General features: G+C 38.1%; 1 pseudogene; it reads right to left on the reverse strand.

Moving 5' to 3' along the window:
- Positions 1 to 538: 538 nt before the first annotated feature.
- On the reverse strand, positions 539 to 22,262 carry LOC103351246 (calcium uptake protein 2, mitochondrial-like; annotated as a pseudogene).
- Between the last annotated feature and the right edge of the window lie 204 nt (positions 22,263 to 22,466).

Below are 22,466 nucleotides of genomic sequence, written 5' to 3' on the forward strand. Positions count from 1 at the left end.
GTAGCCAGGAGGCCAGGAACTCCATCTAGGTCTCCCATGTCAAGTGGCAAAAACTCGAGTACTTGTGCCATTATATGCTGCCTCCAAGTCACATTAGCAGGTTGCTGGATTGGAAGCAAAAGGGGGATTCAATCCCCAGCACTTCTATATGGGATGCAGGTTATCTCAATGGTAGCTAAACACACAGTTCCAAAATATTCACCTTGAATAAAAGGTTTTATATTTATTTATTTTCTTAGTAACATCACAACTTCTATAATTGATAAATGCCTTGTGTGTCAAGCACTTTTTTCCCTAAGTTCTTGTTTACCCTTCCAGAAAGTACAACATGCTCTTGTCTAAGAAATCACTGCATAGCTAGTCTTCTCATCCTACCAAAGCACAGAACATAACTTCAGCATCTTTATATTATAAAAGAAATCAATGAACACTTAAGAAAATCAGCTGTACTTAAAAAGTTCTGACATTCGGAGCAATATAGTTACCATATTATATTTTTTAAAAAAATTTTCTTTTTCAGCTTGTCATGAGATTTGTCTTACATATTTGATGCTTTCTTTTTTTTAGAATATTCCCAATATTCCTGCATACTTTGTTGGTGTGGTACTCCAAACCCTCAAAACATCCTATTCTTTAACACTCTAGGAAATACTCCGTAAGACATTTATCACTTACCAAATCACAAATCTGGCAGATGGTGTCCAAAATATTGTCTGAGAGCTCCTGTCCTGTTGCTCTCTTTTTAAAGTTTTTTAACCAAAAAAATTAGTTGACATATAGTAATATATTCATTTATGAGAAACAGATGACATTTCAATACATGGATACTGTGTAATTATCAGATCAGAATAATTGGCATATCTATCACCAAAGAAATTTATCATTTCTATGTGATGGGAACATTCAAAATCTGCTCTACTAGCTATTTTGAAATAGCTGATTAACTTTGTCAAGCATAGTTATCCTACTGCTCCATAGAACATTAGAAGTTATTGCTCTAAACAACTGTCCCCGTACCCATTAACCAGCCTCTCTACATGGAATATTTTCTTTCTTTAAAAAAAAAAAAAAAAAAAAAAAACCACTCCACTAACCTAACCTGGGCAAAGAGCTAAACTAAACATTTGCATGGTAATAGCAAAGTCTTCCAATGGGGTGATAAAGTGGCAAATGACTTTAACTCATCCAAACTAATGTTCTCTCCTGCTGACAACTTCTCTCTGACATTTTTCAATTAAACGCCTTTATTTGTAGGGTTAGTAAAAAAGAGCCATTTTAAAAAGACTACTTTTCTCATGAAATGAGCCTTTAGAAAACTGAAAAAAGTCCATTTTGTGAACCTTCATTTATAAATTTTCCATAAATCTTCCATACATTTTCCATAAATTATTTATAATTATATTTCTTTTCACCTCTTTTTTCAAAGAAATTAATCTGAAAGTTTGTATTTACTCAAGTTCCTTCACTGTTCCTGACAATCTGTTTCATTAGTCTTCATTGTCTTCAAGTCATCTTGTTTATTTATGATCCCTGCAGCTTAAAAATATTCCTTTTTCTCAATCATCAAATTACCATCTGCATCAGCATTTTAAAATCAACATGAAACCCAGTATGGGGCTTGATGAGGATTCTAAACAAGAAAAGATACCCAGTATAGGAAACCAGCTTTTTAAAGCCAAGATCTGTAGGACATACACATAAAAAGTTGATTTAAGACTCCTGCCTGTGTATCCACCATATCCTTTTCAATTTCTTGTTTAAAATTTTACACTCTATTTGCTAATGTCACATGAGATTCTTCCTTCATGATCTAGTGAAAAAATGATATGAACCACCGCTTCAGAAGAAACAACTCCCTATCACTCCAGTCAACGTTCTTCTGTGCTGACAATGAGGTACTCTTTTAGTGGCAACAAGCAGCTCCAGCTCCTGCTGTCAAAGGCTCAGGGCCAAGCAAAGTGTCAACAGGACCCTCTTCAGATCCAGGAACTCCCATCTTTGCCAACGTGCTGCAGTACCACTACCTCCTAAGACATTAATAAATAACTTCTAATTAGTGAATTAATTCTTGCTTTTGGAATTATAAATAACATTCCAAGAGGTTGTTTCTCCTGTATGTAAAAAGGTAGAAGGGGAGGTAATTCAATAAAGCAAGAAAAATATGGTCACTTCTCTCTAGAACAAAGTTATTCTACATTCATCATCTCCTGGCCTCTTTGTTTTACATGCCTTTTCATTCATTTCATACAGCATCTAATGTGTGAATGGCACCTATAACATGAAGTGCCTTTCTTTTTTTTTTTATTTCTTTTTTTTTTTTTTTTTTTGACAGGCAGAGTTAGACAGTGAGAGAGAGAGAGACAGAGAGAAAGATCTTCCTGTTTCCATTAGTTCACCCCCTGAGTGGCCGCTATGGCCAGCGCACTGCACTGATCCGAAGCCAGGAGCCAGGTGCTTCTTCCTGGTCTCTCATGCGGGTGCAGGGCCCATGCACTTGGGCCATCCTCCACTGCACTCCCGGGCCACAGCAGAGAGCTGGCCTGGAAGAGGAGCAACTGGGACAGAATCTGGCACCCCAACCCGGGACTAGAACCTGGGGTGCCAGTGCCGCAGGCAGAGGATTAGCCTAGTGAGCCACAGCACCAGCCATGAATTACCTTTCATAAACACTCTAATTTAATGCTGTCTCTTCCAAGATTTACATGGGTCCTCAATCAAATCATAAATGTCACTTGCCATTCTCTGGTTGCTAACAAATGCAAACAGAGAAGTCAAACAGTTTCATAAAATTATAAAGCAGGCCTATTTATCTTTAGTATTTCTCTACTTCCTCTATCAGAATACTTTTCATCATCTATCATAATAACATGGTCATCAAAGCTTACCTTGGTTACCTAAGACAGGTCAACATCTTAACCAAGCCTGATCAGATTTCACAGAAGTCACCTATGCCCATAACATCAATAAATATTATACTCCATGAATTTTAGCATTCTTAAAATTACACCAGGAAGGAGTATATATAGCTCACCCTCCTCACCCAGTTTGCATAATACTGAGCCTGTCACAAAAAGATCTTTTCTCATTAAGCTGATCCAAGTACAGCACAAGTTTTCTGACTAAACCTGTTACTTAGAGTACTATAAAACAAGGATACATGAAATTATATTACCAGCTTCTGATTAACCTCCATTCTGGTGATTCGCAACAACCATCATATTTCTCTAAGAGGAGATAATAATTTTTAAATGCTTATGACTGCTACTTTTATGCTGCAGTCTGTCTTGCAAATGAAACTTCCAACTTCAGTGAAACATTGTACATCATCTTTGACAATGCATAAACAATTCCATTTCAAATAGTCAAATATTAGAGAAGTAACATCAAATTGTAAGTTATCTAGAGCAAACACATGGACTCAATTCTCTTTGCAATTAATTTTGCCAATACAATTTTTAAATGCTAAGTAAATTCTTCAATATGATGAGGCAGTTTCCATTAAAACAAAATACTGAGCTAGTTGCAGTGGGAAACAAACGTAAGCATCCAACTTACAGAGGAAGAACACTTTGCCCTAACATTTAACGATTGTTGAGAAAATAAAAGCTCTTATACACACTAAGAAAGGAGTTTGTGTTTTGGTAAAGTTTTTGTATGCATTACAAAACAAATAAATAGAAAATGTTAAGGTGAAAAATAGTGGAGGAGTGGTTCAAACTATTGGGTATGGAATGGTTTTAAAATTCATTTCTAGGGGCCAATGCTGTGGCATAGCTGGTATAGCCTACAGTGCCAGCATCTCATATGGGTGCCAGCTGGAGTCCCAGCTGCCCTACTTCCAATCCAGCTCCCTGTTACGTGCCTGGGAAAGCAGCAGAAGATGGCCCAAGTCCTTGGGATCCTGCACCCATGTGGGAAACCCTGAAGAAACTCCTGTATCCTGGCTCCTGGCTTCGGATTGGCCCAGTTCCAGCTGTTGTGGCCATTTGGGGAGTGAACCAGTGGATGGAAGATCTCTCTCTCTCTGTGCCTCTGCCTCTCTGTAATTCTGCCTTTCAAATAAACAAATAAATCTTTTAAAAAATTCTTTTCTAAAAGAACTGATTCTTGAAAGCATTAAAAATGGATAAGTTAGAAGCCCAAAACGTAAACTATAATTTTTAATAGCTGAGTTGTTTTACAAAAATACTGTATCCCAATAGATTAGGCTATAGATATTGAACATTATCACATAAAGTGTCACATATCACCAAAAGAATTGAAAGGCAGAAAGAGATCCACTCAGTTAGCTCATTTGATAAAAAAGGACATTTTAATTTCATTTGATAGTTTTGATAGTTAACTTCTGGAAGACTTAAAAGTTAGGAATCAGGCCAGCACCGCGGCTCAATAGGCTAATCCTCCGCCTGTGGCGCCGGCACACCAGGTTCTAGTCCCGACTCGGGCACCAGATTCTGTCCCGGTTGCCCCTCTTCCAGGCCAGCTCTCTGCTGTGGCCCGGGAGTGCAGTGGAGGATGGCCCAAGTGTATGGGCCCTGCACCCACATGGGAGACCAGGAGAAGCACCTGGCTCCTGGCTTCAGATCAGCACAGTGTGCTGGCCACAGCACGCCGGCTGCAGTGGCCATTGGAGGGTGAACCAACAGCAAAAGGAAGACCTTTCTCTCTGTCTCTCTCTCTCACTGTTCACTCTGCCTGTCAAAAAAAAAAAAGTTAGGGATCAAATCTGCATAGTTTTCTTTACACAATAATGAATAAATTTAGTACCTGATTTATAAATACTTTCGATGCTGCTTTTCTTTTAGTATACAGTAATATGTCATAATAATGAAGTTTGTACATACTGTTCATGAATAACTAGCTATGAGGACTAAAGGTGCCCTAATATATTCCTGCTTCAGATAAAAGAATCCTAAAGAACTTTTTGTAATTCCTTCATTCCATCTACTACTCAATAAATAGTAATGGGTACCAGACTAGGTTCTGATCTTAGCTCTGCCACTTAGTAGCTACATATCATGACTGAAGTTACTTCTCTGTATTTCAGGTTCTTCATTTGCAAAGTAGGTGCATTAATATTATCTACTTAATAAGGTTGTTTACCACAACTAACCCTTCAAAGCACAGATGACACTGTATACCAACAAGCCTCAGGAAATTCCAGGGATGAGGGGCCAGAGCTATGGCATAGGTTAAGCTTCCGCCTATGGATGCCAGCATCACATAAAGATGCCAGTTCAAGTTCTGTCTGCTCCATTTTCAAACCAGAACCCTGCTAATGGTGTGGAAAAGCAGTGGAAAATGGCCAAAATGCTGGGCACCTGCACCCATGTGGGAGGCCTGGAAGATATTTCTGGTTCCTGGCTTTGGATACAGCTCTGGCTATTACGACCACATGGGGTACTCATTTTGGCAGCACATATACTAAAATTGGAACGACCATATGGGGAATGAACTAGTGGTGGATGGAAGACCTCTCTCTCTGTCTCTTCCTCTGTCTGCCTGAAACTCTGCCTCTCAAATTAAAAAAAATAAATAAATCTTAAAAAAAAGAAAGATCCATGAACTCACTCAAAAAGCGAAATATGGTACCAGAAACCAATCATTTAGGAACTGAAATTTCCAAATGCTCATTTAGACAAAGATTTTAAAATAGTTCTTTTAAAGCTCATTGAAATTTAAGGCACCACAGAGATATGATTCAATATTATAACAGAGAGATTTTCCAGAAAGGTATATTAAACAAAAAGTAATTAAACAAAAATGAGAATGTTTCATTTGAAAAGTACACTAAGTGAAATTTAAAATGTGATAGAAAGCATCTTAGAAAGCAAAGATAAAACAGAAAAAAGTTAATGAGTTTGAAGAGAGACTATTGGATAATACACAGCTGGCAGAGAAAAAAAGAAAAAAGAATCAAAGGAAATGAAAAAAAACTTACAGGAAATATGGGATAGCATGAAAAGAACAAATATTTGAGTTGTTGGGCTTCAAAAGAGATTGGAGAATGCCAAAAGGGTATAATGCATATTAGGAGAGAGAATGACAGAAAACTGTTCCAACCAAGAGGAAGATACAATTATACAAGTACAGAAAAGTCAAAGGTCACCAGTCAGATTCAACTCAACCAAATCTACCCCCAAGACATATTATAATCGAGTTCTCCAAAATTAAAAATAAAGAGATGATTTTCAAACTTACAAGAGAAAAACAAGTATCACATACAGGGGTCTGAATTCTCCTGACTGCAGATTTCTCAACAGAAACATTATAGGCCAGTTGGGTTGGAATTAGACTTTTACAATTCTGAAGGGAAAAAAATTGTCAATAATACTTTACCCAGCAAATCTATCCTTCAGATATTCTCAAACAAAAGTTGAGAGAATTTGGCCGGCGCCGTGGCTCAATAGGCTAATCCTCCACCTTGCGGCGCCGGCACACCGGGTTCTAGTCCCGGTCGGGGCGCCGGATTCTGTCCCGGTTGCCCCTCTTCCAGGCCAGCTCTCTGCTATGGCCAGGGAGTGCAGTGGAGGATGGCCCAGGTGCTTGGGCCCTGCACCCCATGGGAGACCAGGAAAAGCACCTGGCTCCTGGCTCCTGCCAGGATCAGCGCGGTGCGCCGACTGCAGCGGCGGCCATTGGAGGGTGAACCAACGGCAAAGGAAGACCTTTCTCTCTCTGTCTCTCTCTCTCTCACTGTCCACTCTGCCTGTCAAAAAAAAAAAAAAAAAAAAAAAAGTTGAGAGAATTTACCACCACTAGACCTGCCTTACAAAATATGCAAAAGAGAGTCCTTCAAACTAAAAGAAAGAGACATGAACAAGTAAAAAGGAAATAACAGAATATAGGAAACTCACTAGTTAAATTAACTAAACAAATTCAGAATGTTCTAATACTGTAAATATGATATGTAAATCTTTATATCTTTACTGTGAAGACTTTAAAAATTACAATTACTGAATTAAACTGTTAACAGGCAATACTAAAGAGGCTAAATGTAACATCAAAAATTCAAAATGGGGGGGTGGAACACAAATGCAGTGCTTTGTTAGGATTTTCTCTCTTTGCTTTTTATATTTTTCTTTCCATATCTGTATAATCAATGTTGCTATTATTTCAAGAAAGCTTGTTATAGCCAAAAGAAGTTTTTTTTGTAACACTCAAAGTAACCACAAAGTAACCAAAAAATAAAATCGATATATACATGAATCAAAGTACACCAATACAGAAAACCACTTATACAAAAATGAAGATTGTAATAGAAGGAAAGGAAAAAAAGGAACTAACAATAAAAATACAAAACAAATGTCAAAATAGTGACAGTAAGACTTTATCAATAATTTCCTTAAATGTCAATGGACTAAATTCTCCAATTAAAAGACATAGAGTGACCAAATGGATTAAAAAACAGAATTTAACTGTATGCTGCTTCCAAGAAACTCACTTCATTTCTAATGATATACATAGACTGAAACTAAAAGGATAGACATTGATGGTCCATGAAAACAGAACTCAAAAGAAAGCAGGAGTAGACAATATCTATCTTCTATCAGTTAAGACAGATGTTAAATCAAAAGCAGTAAAAAGAGACCAATAAGGTCATTATGTAATGATAAAGGGTTCAATCCAGAAAAAGGAAATAACTGCTGTAAGCATATATGTATCAAATATTCCGGTACCCAAATACATAAAGCAAATATTAATAGACCCAAGTGGAGAGATAGACTCCAATAATAGTAGACCTTAACACTCCAGTGTCAGATCATTTAGACAGAAAATCAACAATGAAAAAACAGAATTTAAAAAAAATGCACTCTAGATCAATTGGACTTAACAGGTATCTAAGAACTTTCCACCCAATAGCTGCTACTTTCAAGGACAGGTTATGTGGTAGATCACAAAAGAGGTTTAAACAAATTTAAAAGAATAGAAATCACATCAAGTATCTTTTCTAGGGAGTTGTCACTGTGTCATAGCTGGCTCCTAGTTTTGGATCAGTGCAGTTCTGGCCATTGTGGTCACTCTGCCTCTCTAATGAATAAGTAAATCTAAAAAAAAAGCCTTCCATAAAAGAAAAGCTTGAAATAATTTGCTTCACTGCTGAATTCTACCAAACTTTTAAGGAAGAATAAAAAACAATTTTCTTAAATTATTTCAAAAAATTGAAGAGGAAAGAATTCTTCCAAGTTAATTATATGAGGTCAGTATTGCCTTGATACCAAAATGAGACAAAGACAAAACAAAAAAGGAAATACAGGCCAATATATTTTATAAAAATAGATGCAAAAAATCCTCAACAAAATGTTATCAAATATAATCATATAATCCAACAACATATTAAAAAGATTAATCACCATGCTCAAGTGGGATTCATCCTAGGGATGCAATGATGATTCAGGTATTCAAGTCACTAAATATGAATCACATCAACAGAATGAAGGGCAAAACATATATGATCATCTCAATAGATGCAGAAAAAGACTTTGATAAAATTCAACAAAAACTGAACAAATCCTCTTTTCCCAGCCTCTTCCTAACAAGAACTGAACAAATTAAGTATAGAAGGAACATACCCCAACATAATAAAAGCCATATATAACAAATCAATAGCTAATATAATGTTCAACAGAGAAAAGCTGAAGTATTTCTCTCTTCTGGCACACGACAAGGATGCCCACTTTCATCATTTTTATTCAACACAGCTCTGGAAATCCTAGCTAGGGAAATAAGGCAACATAAAAAAATAAATGGTATCCAGATTGAAAAAGAGTAAGTCAAATTGTCACTGTTGGCAGATAATATGTTCTTATATATTGTAAATCCCAAAGACTCAACCAAAAAGTTATTATAACTAATAAACAAATTCAGCAAACTTGCAGAATAAAAAGTCAATGTACAAAATTAGTAGCATTGCTATAGTCCAATAGCGAATCATCTAAAAAAGTCTAAGAGTCAAAGGAATCACACAAACAAGACTAGTGTCTGCTAATACTAACGGATAGAATCAAAAAGGGAGAGTATGATCCATCATGGGAAGTGGGATACATAGCAGACTCGTAGAATAGCAGACGTCCTAAACAGCACTCTGGCCTCAGAATCAGCCCTTAAGGCATTTGGATCTGGCTGAAGAGCCCATGAGAGTATTTTAGGCATGGAAAGCCAAGACACTCTGGGGGGAAAAAAAAGAACACCTAAATGAAAGATCTCTGCGAGTGAGATCTCAGTGGAAAGAACGGGGCCATCAAAGGAGCAGGGACCTTTCTCTGAAGGGAGGAGAGAACTTCCACTTTGACTATGACCCTCTCAGAATAAGATTGAAGTCGGCGAACTCAAAAGGCTTCCATAGCCTTGGCAACTCATGACTAGAGCCTAGGGAGATTACTGACGCCATAAACAAGAGTGTCACATTGTTAAGTCAACAACAGGAGTCACTATGTGCTTACTTCTCATGTGGGATCTGTCCTCAATGTGTTGTCCAATGTGAAATAATGCTATAACTAGTACTGAAACAGTATTTTACACTTTGTGTTTCTGAGTGGGTGCAACCTGTTGAAATCTTTACTTAATATATACTAAATCGATCTTCTGTATATAACGAGAATTGAAAATGAATCTTGATGTGAATGGAATGGGAGAGGGAGTGGGAGATGGGAGGGGTGCGAGTGGGAGGGAAATAATTGGGGGGGCATTGTAATCCATAAACTGTACTTTGGAAATTTATATTTACTAAATAAAAAATTATTAAAAAATAATTAATAATAATATAAAAGATAAAAAAAGAAAACAAAAAAATAATAAAGAGAATTGTCTCAAAAAAAAAAGAAATCAAGGAAGCAATCTCAATTCTAATAGCTACAAAAAAAAAAATCCCCTGGAATAAATTTAACCAAAGAGGTCATTATGTTAAGTGAAATAAGCCAAGCACACAAAGACAAATAGCACATGATATCACTCAGATGTGGAGTCTAAAAAAATTGGTGGATCTCAGAAAAGTTAAAAATATATCAGAGCCAGTGCTGTGGCTCAGCAAGTTGAGCTGTTATCTTCATTGCCAACATCACTTATGTGTACTGGTTCAAGTCTCAGATGCTCCACTTCTGATCCAGTTCTCTGCTAATAATCCTGGGAAAGCAGCAGAAGATGGCCCAAGTACTCCAGCCCCTGCCACACAAGTGGAAAACCCAGATGGAATTCCAAGCTCCTGGCCATGGTCTAGATCAGCCCCAGTCATTGCACACATTGGGAAGTGAACTAGCAGGTAGATCAATCATTCTTTCTCTCTGTGTATCTTCTGAATAAATAAATAAATCTTTTTTTAGGAAATGTTAAAAATATAATGATAGTTACCACAGGCTGGGGAAAGAGGATTAGGGAAAGGTTTAATTTTGACTACTAAGTTATAGCTATATAGGAGTAAGAAGTCCTGGGGTTCAATTGCACAGTAGGGTGACTACGATAATTTTTTTTGACAGGCAGAGTTAGACAGTGAGAGAGCAGAGAGAAAGGTTTTCCTGTTTCCACTGGTTCACCCCCTGAGTGGCCGCTAAGGCCAGCGCGCTGTGCTGATCCGAAGCCAGGAGCAAGGTGCTTCCTCCTGGTCTCCCATGCAGGTGCAGGGCCCATGCACTTGGGCCATCCTCCACTGCACTCCCGGGCCACAGCAGAGAGCTGGACTGGAAGTGGAGCAACTGGGACAGAATCCGGTGCCCCAACCAGGAATAGAACACATGGTGCCAGTGCCACAGGCAGAGGATTAGCCAAGTGAGCTGCAGTGCCGGCCTGACTATGACAATTTTAACAAATTTTACATTTTTCTATGAAAAAACTAGAAGAAAGGATTTTGGATGTTTTCATATAAAGAACTGTGAAATGCTTAAAAGGATAAGTAACGAATCATCACATATGCAAATTTTTAAGGCTGCGCTAGTTATTTTTTTTAACTTTTATTTAATGAATATGATTTCCAAAGTATAGCTTATGGATTACAATGGCTTCCCCCCCCATAACTTCCCTCCCCACCGCTCTCTCTCCCCTTGCATTAACATCAAGATTCATTTTCAGTTCTCTTTATACACAGAAGATCGATTTAGTATATATTAAGTAAAGATTTCAACAGGTTGCACCCACTCAGAAACACAAAGTGTAAAATACTGTTTCAGTACTAGTTATAGCATTAAATCACAATGTACAGCACATTAAGGACAGAAATCCTACATAAGAAGTAAGCACATAGTGACTCCTGTTGTTGACTTAACAATGTGACACTCTTGTTTATGGCGTCAGTAATCTCCCTAGGCTCTAGTCATGAGTTGCCAAGGCTATGGAAGCCTTTTGAGTTCGCCGACTTCGATCTTATTCTGAGAGGGTCATAGTCAAAGTGGAAGTTCTCTCCTCCCTTCAGAGAAAGGTCCCTGCTTCTTTGATGGCCCTGTTCTTTCCACTGGGATCTCACTCGCAGACATCTTCCATTTAGGTCTTTTTTTTTTCCCCCCCAGAGTGTCTTGGCTTTCCATGCCTAAAATACTCTCATGGGCTCTTCAGCCAGATCCAAATGCCTTAAGGGCTGATTCTGAGGCCAGAGTGCTGTTTAGGACATCTGCCATTCTATGAGTCTGCTATGTATCCCACTTCCCATGTTGGATCATTCTCTCCATTTTTTATTCTATCAATTAGTATATTCACACACTATTCTTGTTTATGTGATCCCTTTGACTCTTAGTCCTATCATTATGATCAATTATGAACAGAAATTGATCACTTGGACTAGTGAGATGGCATTGGTACATGCCACCTTGATGGGATTGAATTGGAATCTCCTGGTATGTTTCTAACTCCACCATTTGGGGCAAGTCCGATTGAGCATGTCCCAAATTGTACATCTCTTCCCTCTCTACAGCAGTAAAAAAACAATGAAATCTGGTCATTTGCAACAAAATGAAGGAATCGAAAACATCATGCTGAGTGAAATAAACCAGTCCCATTGGCACAAATATCATATGCTCTCCTTGATTGGTGACAACTAACCAAGCACCAAAAAGGAAACCTGTTAAAGTGAAATGGACACTATGAGAAACAGTGACTTGCCCTGACTATTGATGAGCAACTTAATATTTTATCCCTTTTAGTATTTTTTTCTGTTTGTTCTACATAATACTATTTGTTCAATTCTGTAATTAATACACAATTATTCTTAAGTGTTGAAACTTAAAAGAAAAGTGATCGCTGTTAAATATAAGAGTGGGAATAAGAGAGGGAAGAGATGTACACATATGCAATTTAAAATAAAATAAGAATCTGATCCAGACATAGAAGTTGTCTAGAGTAAATGAGACCCAAAATGAGTAGGAGTTAATTAGATATTTGGGTTTTTTATTTTTATATTTGTTGGATAGAGGAGGAAGGAGAAAGGTATCCTGGTATCTGAGTATCTTTGTGGATATGGCGACTCAAGTACTTGAGCTATCATCAGCTGCCTGTTAGAGTTAATATTAGCAAGAAACTGGGACCAGGAGTGGAGCTAAAATTAAAACCCTGGGACTCAGGAATCCAAGCAGCATTTTAATGACTAGGGTAAATGTCTGCCCCTTTATGTTGCTTTATAAGGAGAGAAAAAGAAATCCTTCCAGGATGAAAACAATCATGTACAGTGACTCTATAGTAAACAGCTTCAATAAAAATAAGTAATAAAACGCATCACAGAAAGAAGGTAATTATTAATTCCAAGGAGAAAAGTAATATCTCTGCTTAGCTACGTATATTTACAAAATCTAAACACTGAATACATGTCTAACCAAAGGTTATGCAAATATGATAGGAAAATAAAGGAGGATAAATGGTTGTTAGGGGAGGAGTGGTTGAGGCATATGTAAGTGAGCTAAAATTCATCTTTCATAATAGGAATTCAGAAGCTAATGTGTACAATGAAAAATTTTATAAATAGCAGTTTATGAATGTCATTTAGAAACTTGAAAACACCAGAAGAAATAGCTAAAAGAATTAAAAGTCTTGGCTAGGGGAACAGAATTAGATAAGAGTAGGAATGGGCATCGACTATTATTTTCACTGTTAGATTGTAGTGCTACTTTATTTTTAAGCTGTGTACATGTATAACTAAGGCTGTCATGGCAGTGTACCACTAACATCTTCTTCAAAAGAACCTGCTGTGGAGTTAACAGCCCCTAGCTGCTGCTCCCACGAGTACAGTTGGGTTCACACGCCAACTGGTCCTGGCTTCAAATGTGAGTTCTCTGATGGGCAATTTGACAAAGAACTTCCCCATGACTTGGCTGAAATGTCATCAGAACTGTACTGAGCTCTGATCTTAGGCTCCTATTGACAGTATTTAACAATAGTCACAGTGAATGTAAATGGTCTCAACTCTACAGTCAAAAGACACAGACTAGCTGAATGGATTAAAAAAGAAAACCTATCTATCTGTTGCCTTCAGGAATCACATCTCACCAGCAAAGATGCATGCAGACTGAAAGTGAAAGGATGGAAAAAGATATTCCAAGTTAACAGAAACCAAAAAAGAGCTGGTGTGGCCATCCTAATATCAGACAAAATAGACTTTAACACAAAAGCTATTAAAAGAGATGAAGATGATTAAAGGATCAATCCAACACAAAGCCATTACTATTATAAATGTATATGCACCTAATTACAGGGTGCCTGGCTACTTGAAAGAATTATTAAAGGACTTAAAGGGAGATAAAGACCCAAATACAATAGTAACAGGGGACTTCAATACCCCACTTTCACCAATGGACAGATCAACCAGACAGAAAACCAACAAGGAAACAAAAGAGATAATTGACACTATGAATTAAATAGACCTAGTAGATTTCTACAGAGCCTTCCACCCCACAGCCATAGAGTACACGTATTTCTTCCCGGTACATGGAATTTACTCTAGGATTGATCATATGCTAAGCCATAAAGGGAGCCTCAGCAAATTCAGAAAAATTGAAATTATACTATGCATCTTCTCAGACCACAATACAAAGAAACTCAAAATCAACAACTCAAGAATCTCTGCATCATATGGAAACACACGGAGAATGAACAACATGATTATGAATGAACAGTAGGCCATAGAAGAAAACAAAAGAGAAATCAAAAAATTTCTAGAAACAAAGGAAAATGGCAATACAACATATCAAAACTTATGGGATACAGCAAAAGCAGTGCTAAGAGGAAAGTTTATAGCAATTGTTGCCTACATCAAGAAACTGGAAAGGTACCAAATAAATGACCTCTCTATGCACCACAAGGATCTAGAAAAGCGGCAGCAAACCAAACCCAAATACAGCAGAAGAAAAAAAATACTAAAGATTAGAGAAGAAATAAACAGAATTGAAGCCAAAAACACAATACAAAAGATCAGCAAAACCAAGAGATGGTTCTTTGAAAAAAATAAACAAAATAGACACACCATTGGCCCAACTACCCAAAAAAGGAGAGAAGACTCAAATCAGTAAAATTAAAGATGGTAATGGAAATGTAACAACAGACACAACAGAAATAAAAAGAATCATCAGAAACCACTACAAAGAGTGGTATGCCAACAAATTGGGAAACCTAGAAGAAATGGATAGATTCCTGTACACACACAACCTTCAGAAACTGAGCCATGAACACATAGAAAATCTAAACAGGAGCACTTTCTTAACCAAAGTAGAAGCAGAAAGTAAAGTCATAATTGTTCTCTTATGTATGCATTAGGAATTCTGTTGTTCTCTTTGACAGTTTTTCCTTTCCTGTCCATAAAAAAATCAATTAATTGCTAACAACTCAAACAAAACAATTCTAGAAAGTTTAGAAGTGGGAGAGAGCGGCAAGATGGTGGAATAGGAAGGGAGCACACTGATAGTCCAGGAAGAGACAGTTTAATAAAAGTGGAGATACTGCAGGTTCAAGGAAGAGTAGGGGAAGAAACAGCAGAGGAAACTCTTCCAGAACTAGTAATTCACAGTGGACCTTCATGGAGAGCATGGGAGCCCACAGTTCGGGACACCAGTGGCAGAATCAACACACCAGCGCTGGAACGCGAGGTGAGCTGAACCTCAATAGTCCGAGACACCAGTGGGCAAGTGGAAAGAGGAGACCAGAGGGAACGAGGCTTGAAACCCTGTGGGGAAAAGATCACCAGGCTAACTAGAAGAGAGAGGAAAAAAAAGTGACTGATACGGACACGAGTTTGTCTCTCTCCGCTCACCTCTCAAAGGTGAGCAAGACAAAGAGCAGGTGCCATTTTGGACATACATCATAAGCAGGGTGACCTCAGGTCTGCACCGGCCCTCAGCTTGGCAGAAAAACCTGACTCTGGGCAGGGGTGGGGGGGTGGGGGGAGCAATAACAGGAGATTAGGACCTAGTGAATGTGTGGTGGTAATGAACTGAGACTGTGAAAAAAGAGATGGTGGGGGAGAGAACTCATGGAATTCACTTGAATACTCTCCAGAGATGCTACAGTTCGTAACCTTGGCAACACAGTGGGAGACTGCAGGAGAATTTGAGCCCACACTGAGGGCAACAAAGATTCCCTGTGTGGTCCTTGGGAAAGAGCTTCCCATCTCTGGATCCTGTGGGTATATCACTCGCCTGCTAACTACCTCCAATTCCTTTCAGCTGTACAGAATTACTTCCCTTCTGAATCAAAAAAAGAAAGAAAGAAAGAGAGAGAGAGATTTACCATGCCTAACCTGGGAGTGTCACCTTTGGCATACCCTTAACCCTGAGGAACCAAACAGAGCTCTCAGGCCACACCTATCTCAAGCCTCTAAGGCTCCATCAAAAGCAGACAGTCCACTTAATACAGTCACAGTATAACAAGAAAAAACACCACAGCAAGGGAAGAGGAATCCAAAGATATCTCCACAATGCCAAGCAACAAACGCAAAAACCGAGGAAACAAGAACAAGGAAGACATTATGACACCCCCAAATGAACAAGACACCCCAAGCCAAGATTATGAAAATAATGAGATGGAAGAAATGAAAGATACGGATTTCAAAAAATTTGTGATAAGAACATTTAGGAGTTTTCAAAAACAAATGCCTGAGGTACAGAATTCCTTACTGGACAAGATAGAAAATCTCCTTTGAGAAAATGAAATCTTAAGGAGGAATCAAAATGAAACGCAGAAACTAGTAGAACAGGAAAATGTGATAGTGAAGAGAAATCAAAAAGAAATGAAGAACTCAACAGATCAAATGGCAAACACATTAGAGAGCCTTAAAAACAGAGTCAGTGAAACAGAAGAGAGAATATTGGACTTAGAAGACAGAGAGGAAAGGATACAGTCAAACCAAAGAAAAGAAGAGGAAATTAGAAATCTAAAAAATATTGTTGGGAATCTACAGGATACTATTAAAAAACCCAACATTCGGCTTCTAGGAGTTCCTGAAGGCATGGAGAGAGAGAAAGGATTAGAAGGTTTTTTTAGTGAGATACTTGCAGAGAACTTCCCGGGTTTGGAGAAGGACAGAGACATCCTAGTACAGGAAGCTCATAGAACCCCTGGTAAACATGACCAAAAGAGATGCTCACCATGACATGTTGTAATCAAACTCACCTCAGTGAAACATAAAGAAAAGATTCTAAAATGTGCAAGAGAGAAATGTCAGATTACTCTCAGAGGATCTCCAATTAGACTCACAGCAGATTTCTCATCAGAAACCCTACAAGCTAGGAGGGAATGGCAAGATATAGCCCAGGTACTAAGAGAGAAATCTGCCAACCCAGAATATTATATCCTGCAAAGTTTTAATTTGAGAATGAAGGTGAAATAAAGACCTTTCATAGCAAACAAAAATGAAAGAATTTGTCGCCACTCGTCCAGACTTGCAAAAGATGCTTAAAGATGTGTTACACACAGGAACACAGAAACACAGTCATCAATATGAAAGAAGGTAAAGTAAGGAAACCTCACAGCAAAAGATCACAGGGAACTCAAACCATATATTAGAAAATATATATAGAGGCCAGCGCCATGGCTCACTAGGCTAATCCTCTGCCTTGCGGCACCAGCACACCGGGTTCTAGTCCCAGTCGGGGCACCAGATTCTGTCCCAGTTGCCCCTCTTCCAGGCCAGCTCTCTGCTGTGGCCAGGGAGTACAGTGGAGGATGGCCCAAGTGCTTGGATCCTGCACCCCATGGGAGACAAGGAGAAGTACCTGGCTCCTGCCATGGGATCAGCGTGGTGCACCGGCCGTAGCGCACCGGCCACGGCAGCCGTTGGAGGGTGAAACAATGGCAAAGGAAGACCTTTCTCTAGTCTCTCTCTCTCATTGTCCACTCTGCCTGTCAAAAAAAAGAAAAAAAGGAAAAAGAAAATATATATAGAAAATTTATTAGAAAATCATTAGAAAAAATGATGCTGAAATTCATATGGAGACACAGGAGACCTCGAATAGTTAAAGCAATCTTGGACAACAAAAACAAAGCCAGAGGCATCATAAATACCAGATTTCAGGACATACTACAGGGCAGTTGTAATCAAAACAGCATGGTACTGGTACAGAAACAGATGGATAGACCAATGGAACAGAATTGAAACACCAGAAATCAACCCAAACATCTACAGCCAACTCATATTTAATCAAGGATCCAAAACCAATCCCTGGAGTAAGGCCAGTCTATTCAATAAATGGTGCTGGGAAAATTGGATTTCCATGTGCAGAAGTATGAAGCAAAACCCCTACCTTTCACCTTACACAAAAATTCACTCAACATGGATTAAAGACTTAAATCTATGACCTGACACCATCAAATTATTAGAGAGCATTGGAAAAACCCTGCAAGATATAGGTACTGGCAAAGACTTCTTGGAAAACACCCCAGAAGCACAGGCAGTCAAAACCAAAATTAACATTTGGGATTGTATCAAATTGAGAATTTTCTGTACTGCAAAAGAAACAGTCAGGAGAGTGAAGAGGCAACCGACAGAATGGGAAAAAATATTTGCAAACTATGCAACAGATAAAGGGTTGATCACCAGAATCTACAAAGAGATCAAAAAACTCCACAACATCAAAACAAACAACCCACTTAAGAGATGGGCCAACGGCCTAAACAGACATTTTTCAAAAGAGGAAATCCAAATGGCCAACAGGCACATGAAAAAATGTTCAAGATCACTAGCAATCAGGGAAATGCAAATCAAAACCACAATGAGGTTTCACCTCACCCCAGTTAGAATGGCTCACATTCAGAAATCTACCGACAATAGATGCTGGAGAGGATGTGGGGAAAAGGGACACTAACCCACTGTTGGCGGGAATGCAAACTGGTTAAGCCACTATGGAAGACAGTTTGGAGATTCCTCAGAAACCTGAATATAACCCTACCATTCAACCCAGCCATCCCACTCCTTGGAATTTACCCAAAGGAAATTAAATTGGCAACCAAAAGAGCTGTCTGCACATTAATGTTTATGGCAGCTCAATTCACAATAGCTAAGACCTGGAACCAACCCAAATGCCCATCAACAGTAGACTGGATAAAGAAATTATAGGACATGTGCTCTATAGAATACTATACAGCAGTCAAAAACAATGAAACCCGGTCATTTGCAACAAGATGGAGGAATCTTGAAAACATTATGCTGACTGAAATAAGCCAGTCCCAAAGGGATAAATATCATGTGTTCTCCCTGATTGATGACAACTAACTGAGCACCAAAGGGGAAACCTCTTGAAGTGAAATGAACACTATGAGAAACAGCGACTTGATCAGCTCTTGTCCTGACTGTTGATGTACAATGTAATACTTTATCCCTTTTAGTATTTTTTCTTTCTTTTGTGCTAGTACTATTGGTTGAACTCTGTAATTAACACACAATTATTCTTAGGTGTTTAAATTTTAACTGAAAAGTGATCCCTGTTAAATGTAAGAGTGGGAATAAGAGAGGGAGAAGATGTACAATTTGGGACATGATCAATCGGACTTACCCCAAATGGTAGAGTTAGAAACATACCAGGGATTACAATACAATCCCATCAAGGTGGCATGTACCAATGCCATCTCACTAGTCCAAGTGATCAATTTCAGTTCACAATTGATCACACTGATAGGTCTAAGAGTCAAAGGGATCACACAAACAAGACTAGTGTCTGCTAATACTAACTGATAGAATCAAAATGGAGAGAACGATCCAACATGGGAAGCAGGATACACAGCAGACTCGTAGAATGGTAGATGTCCTAAATAGCACTCTGGCCTCAGAATCCGCCCTTAAGGCATTTGGATCTGGCTGAAGAGCCCATGAGAGTATTTTAGGCATGGAAAGCCAAGACACTCTGGAAAAAAAAAAAAAAGACCTAAATGGAAGATGTCTGTGAGTGAGATCCCAGTGGAAAGAACAGGGCCATCAAAGAAGCAGGGACCTTTCTCTGAAGGGAGGAGAGAACTTCCACTTTGACTATGACCCTCTCAGAATAAGATCGAAGTCGGCGAACTCAAAAGGCTTCCATAGCCTTGGCAACTCATGACTAGAGCCTAGGGAGATTACTGACGCCATAAACAAGAGTGTCAAATTGTTAAGTCAACAACAGGATCACTGTGCACTTACTTCTCATGTGGGATCTGTCCTTAGTGTGTTGTCCAATGTGAAGTAATGCTATAATTAGTACTGAAACAGTATTTTACACTTTGTGTTTCTGAGTGGGTGCAAAATGATGAAATCTTTACTTAATATATACTAAATCGATCTTCTGTGTATAAAGAGAACTGAAAATGAATCTTGATGTGAATGGAATGGGAGAGGAAGCGGGAGATGGGAGGGGTGCGAGTGGGAGGGAAATTATCGGGGGGGGAAGCCATTGTAATCCATAAACTGTACTTTGGAAATTTATATTTACTAAATAAAAAAATTTAAAAAATTAAAATTAAAATTAAAAAAAGAAAATCTAAACAGATCCATAACCATGAAAAAAATTGAATCAGTAATAAACGCGCTACTAAAAGAAGAGTCGGATGGCTTCACTGTTGAATTCTACCAGACATTTAAAGAACAACTAATCCCAGTTCTTCTCAAATTATTCAAAACAATTGACAGGGAAGGATCCTCCCAAATTCTTTCTATGAAGCCAGCATCACCTTAATTCCTAAACCCAGAAAATAAACAACAGAGAAAGAAAACTACAGACCTAGTTCCCTGATGAAGATAGATGCAAAAATACTCAACGAAATCATGGCCAACTGAATCCAACTACAAATCAGAAAGATCATTCACCAAGTAGGATTTATCCCTGGTATGCAGGGATGGTTCAATATTCGAAAGTCAATCAATGTGATACATCACATTAACAAATTGAGAAACAAAAATCATATGATCATCTCAATAGATGCAGAGAAAGCATTTGATAAAATACAACACCCTTTCATGATGAAAACTGTAAGCAAATTGGGTTTAGAAGGAACATTCCTCAACACAGTTAAGGCAATTTAGGACAAACCCATTGCCAGCATTATATAGAATGGGGAAAAGTTGGAGGCATTTCCATTGAAAACTGACACCAGACAAGGATGTCCACTCTCACCATTGCTATTCAATTTGGTCCTAGAACTTTTAGCCAGAGCCATCAAGCAAGAAAAAGAAATTAAAGGGATACAAATGGGAAAGGAGGAAGTTAAACTATACCTATTTGCAGATGATATGATTCTTAATTTAGGGGATCCAAAATATTCCTCTAAGAGACTATTGGAACTCATAAAAGAGTTTGGTAAAGTAGCAGGATACAAAGTCAATGCACAGAAATCAATAGCCTTTGTATACACATGGCCGAGAAACAACTTCTAAGATCAATCCCATTAACAATAGCCACAAAATCAATCAAGTACCTTGGGATAAATTTAACCAAGGATGTCAAAGATCTCTATGACAAAAATTACAAAATATTAAAGAAAGAAATAGAAGAATACACAAAAAAATGAAAAATCTGCCATGTTCATGGATTGGAAGAATTAATATCATCAAAATGTCCATTTTCCCAAAAGCAATTTCTAGATTCAATGTGATACCAATCAAAATACCAAAGACATTCTTCTCAGATCTGGAAAAAATTATGCTTAAATTCATATGGAGGACAGGAGACCAAGAATAGCTAAAGCAACCCTATACAGTAAAAGCAAAACCAGAGGCATCACAATTCCAGACTTCAAGACATACTATAGGGCAGTTATAATCAAAAAAGCCTGGTACTGGTACAAAAGCAAATGGATAGACCAATGAAACAGAATAGAAACACCAGAAATTAATGCAAACATCTATAACCAACTCATATTCAACAAAGGAGCTAAAAGCAACTCCTGGAACAGGGACAGCTTCTTCAATAAATGGTAGTCAAATCCAAAATGAATAATTGGGATTATCTCAAATTAAGAAGTTTCTTTACAGCAAAAGAAACAGTCAGGAAAGTGAAGGGGCAACTGACAGAATAGGAGAAATTATTTGCAAACTACACAACTGATAAAGAATTAGCAACCAGAATCTATAAAATAATCAAGAAACTCCACAGCAACAAAGCAAACAATCCAATAAAAAGATGGGCCAAGGACCTTAACAGACATTTTTCAAAAGAGGAAATCCAAATGTCCAACAGACACATGAAAAAATGCTCAGGATCTCTAGCCATAAGGGAAATACAAATCAAAACCACAATGAGGCTTCACCTCACCCCAGTTAGAGTGGCCCTCATACAGAAATCAACAAACAACAAATGCTGGAGAGAATGCTGGGAAAAGGGCACCCTAACCCATTATTGGTGGGAATGTAATAAAGCCACTGTGGAAAACAGTATGGAGATACCTCAAACACCTGAATATAGACCTACCATATGACCCAGCCATTTCATTACCGGGAATTTACCCAAGGGAAATGAAATCAGTAAACAAAAGAACTATCTGCACCTCCAAGTTTATCGCAGCTCAATTCACAATAGCTAAGACATGGAAGCAACCTAAATGTCCATCAACCGAAGACTGGATAAAAAAAATTGTGGGAAATGTACACTATGGAATGCTACACAGAAGTAAAAAAAAAAAATGAAATCGGGTCCTTTTCAACAAAATGGAGCAAGCTGGAAAACCTCATACTTAGTGAAATAACCCAGTCCCAAAGAGACAAACACCATATGTTCTCCCTGATTTGGGAGAAATAATAGTGCAGCTAAAATGAGAGCTAAAGAAGCAAAATACTCACTTTTAAGACCAATGTCCTCAAGAATCCTTGATCTGATTGTCGAGAGACAGTAAACCATTGTTACCTTTTACTGTATATATCATTTTTGTTTTGTTTTGTCAGTTGTTTTTTTTTTCTGTTTTATTTCTCTCTCTCTCATCTCTCTACTTCACACTATATGCTGAACTCTCTATGTAACTCAGAGTTAATTATATGTATTTTAAAGCAATTGGAAAAAGATCCCAGTTAAAAACAAGGGAGGGAATAAGAGATGGAAGAGGTA

The sequence above is a fragment of the Oryctolagus cuniculus genome, chromosome 12, assembly GCF_964237555.1.
Source record: "Oryctolagus cuniculus chromosome 12, mOryCun1.1, whole genome shotgun sequence".
NCBI lineage: Eukaryota > Metazoa > Chordata > Mammalia > Lagomorpha > Leporidae > Oryctolagus > Oryctolagus cuniculus.